Consider the following 3,179-nt stretch of genomic DNA (forward strand, 5'->3'; position numbering starts at 1 on the left):
ACCAGTCAGATTGGATTGGGGTCCACTGATGGCCTCATTGTAACTTGACCACCTTGTTAAAGGCCCTGTGTCCACATAGAGCCACATCTCAAGGGGCTGGGGTTAGGGCTTCAGCGTTTGAATCTAGAAGTTAGTCCAGCCCCCTTCTGTAGGTAAGGTGTGAACTGGAGGCGCTCCTGCTGCCATAGGTAAGGTGGTGGACTGGAGGCGCTCCTGCTGCTGTAGGTAAGGTGTGAACTGGAGGCGCTCCTGCTGCCATAGGTAAGGTGGTGGACTGGAGGCACTCCTGCTGCCATAGGTAAGGTGGTGGACTGGAGACGCTCCTGCTGCCATAGGTAAGGTGTGAACTGGAGGCGCTCCTGCTGCCTAGGTAAGGTGTGAACTGGAGACGCTCCTGCTGCCATAGGTAAGGTGGTGGACTGGAGGCGCTCCTGCTGCCATAGGTAAGGTGTGAACTGGAGGCGCTCCTGCTGCCGTAGGTAAGGTATGAACTGGAGGCGCTCCTGCTGCCGTAGGTAAGGTGTGAACTGGAGGCGCTCCTGCTGCCATAGGTAAGGTGTGAACTGGAGGCGCTCCTGCTGCCATAGGTAAGGTGTGAACTGGAGGCGCTCCTGCTGCCATAGGTAAGGTGGTGGACTGGAGGCGCTCCTGCTGCCGTAGGTAAGGTGTGAACTGGAGGCGCTCCTGCTGCCATAGGTAAGGTGTGGACTGGAGGCGCTCCTGCTGCTGTAGGTAAGGTGTGAACTGGAGGCGCTCCTGCTGCCATAGGTAAGGTGGTGGACTGGAGACGCTCCTGCTGCCATAGGTAAGGTGGTGGACTGGAGGCGCTCCTGCTGCCGTAGGTAAGGTGTGAACTGGAGGCGCTCCTGCTGCCATAGGTAAGGTGTGGACTGGAGGCGCTCCTGCTGCCAGGCCATTCCTCACACCCCGGCACCAGCTCACAGGACACAGCTTTGCCTTTCTGGAGACCTCTGAGGATAAGACTCAAGTCAGGCCCTTGGGATCCTGCAGGGCATTTTGCCTGCCAAGGTCAGGCAGCACTGGCCCCAGCACCCTCCCCAGCTTGCGGTCCAACCCCAGATGCCAGCCCCCATGCTCTCTACTTGCCCTGCCTCTGGTGCCGGGTAGGACCCCAAGGGCCCATTGTCCATACCTCACACACAACTTACTGCTGAGACTCAAGACCCTGTGTTCTGTTGAGTTCTATCCAGTTCTCCCAAGGAGCTGTGCTTGAATTCACACTGGGATACAAGTGTCCAAAGTAAAAAACCAGAGACTGGCCTTCTCACCCCTCTCCCGACTCCCCACCACACATGACCCTCCAGACTGTGTATTTGCAGACACTGGCTCTGTGGGAGCTGTGGCCTCTCCCTGCCCCTCCACGGCTTCCCCTGAGGCCACTAGAGCTCAGGCAGCTGGCGCCACCACGCCGCTCCGTGAAGTCCCTGAGTGCTGCCAAGGGGCTGGTTTGGAGGCAGTGCTTGAGAGGAAACCACGAGGCATGCCTGTTCCTCCCAGGCGCCTTTGTCTTCCAGGCCTGTCGGGGGGAGGCAGCAGGCTGCAGGGACCCCAGTCCTTAAGAGACTTACCTCCTTCCCTGTCATCTACAGCCAATCTGACCAGGGCCCAGCCACCATGTGTGGGATGTGCCGATCCCCTCTGCTTCCATTGCTTAAGTGAAATGGAAATGAAAAGAATTCCTACCTTCGCAGTTAGTATGGGAGTTAAAATAACACATGGAAATTGCTTAAAACAGTATCGGGGCATGTCTTTAAATTCACTACTTTGTCATATATTTTAGGTCATTTTCTCTAGAGAATTGGGGAAAGAATGATAGCAGATTACGGTCCCTCAGTTTCTGATATTTTTGGTACCTGCAGCATAATTTTATGCATGGGTAATGGTGTAAACATTTAAAAAGAGGTCACGTAAACTGTTTTGCCTTGAAGCGGGGACCCACGCACTGAAGGTAAGTCTCGAGAATCGTCGTTCAAAGGCAAACCTGGGTCATGGGAGAGGAGATTCAAGGGCCCCTGCCCGCGGCCTCTCAATGGACTGAAATGCAAGTTGCTGTGGAAAGAGAAAGCCCCACTGGGCGTGTCTTGCCCCAGCTCCGCCACTTCTGCGGCCTTGGGGACCCTTGATCTGCTGGCCGAGCCTCACTTCGTTCAGTGTTTCAGTTGGACTAGCGAGCGCCTAGCGTTTGATTTAACAGAAGTACATGGCTGTGCCTTAGCTGGGGGATGTGACACCCACTCTGCTGTCTCCCTCCCCCGTGTGTCTAATGCAGCTGTGGGCGCGTTGGAAAGGAGCAGCTAGGGAGGAATTCTCCAAGAACAGACCTTTGGCTCCTCTGCAGTGTGCCCCGACTGGCTGTCACGCATTCCCGGCTGTGGGCCACGCACCGCATCCCTGTTCTACAGAAATTCTGCCTGGGCGGTGCTGGCTATTTCCTTAGGATAAATTCTTACAGAGGGGATTTCTGGGTCAAAAATGTGTAACATGTTAAAGCTCTTGCTGTACACTGTGAAGAAGCAGCGTCGGTAGAACTGTTGAGAGCGTGCGTTCTGGGCCCAGGCTGTTTGCAAAGCTGAGCGCGGCCACTTGGATTTGGGCGGAGTGATTTAGGCTCCCTAAACCCGTTCCTTCTCTGAAGTGGGGATGGCAATATCCATCTTACAGGGTTGTGTGAGGATGAAATGAGTAGTTAATATTTTTCATAGCTGAGAACAAGTGTCTGGCACACGCTAAGAGCCATATATATCGTGCCTGATCACAAAAATGTTGTCCGGGAGAAGTGAAAATGCACAGTCGCCGCTGCCCGCTCCTCTCCCGTTAGCCGCTGTTGTGACGCCGGTGAGCTGTGAGTTAAGAGCAGGACGCTGGTCTCAGCGCCGTGGGTCGCGCTCACTGTCCTGCGTGTCGTCCTGGCTTCGGCTTTTCCACATTGATTTGGGGCATTTTGTCTTCCAAGCGGTTGGCACCGTCTGCCCTTCCGTCCGCGCCTCACCGTCTCTATCCGTTTACTGGGGGAGAAGTGGGTCCCCCCGAGCAAAGCCTCCTGGGCTCCTCCCCAGCACCTCGGGGGCCCCTGGCCCGCGTGGGAGTGGGGGGCTCCCGCCTCTAACCCCGCCTGACTCTGGCAGCCGGTCCGCCTGGCTCTGCCGCCTTCGGGACGA

The sequence above is a fragment of the Mandrillus leucophaeus genome, unplaced genomic scaffold (genome assembly GCF_000951045.1).
Source record: "Mandrillus leucophaeus isolate KB7577 unplaced genomic scaffold, Mleu.le_1.0 Scaffold161, whole genome shotgun sequence".
Lineage (NCBI taxonomy): Eukaryota > Metazoa > Chordata > Mammalia > Primates > Cercopithecidae > Mandrillus > Mandrillus leucophaeus.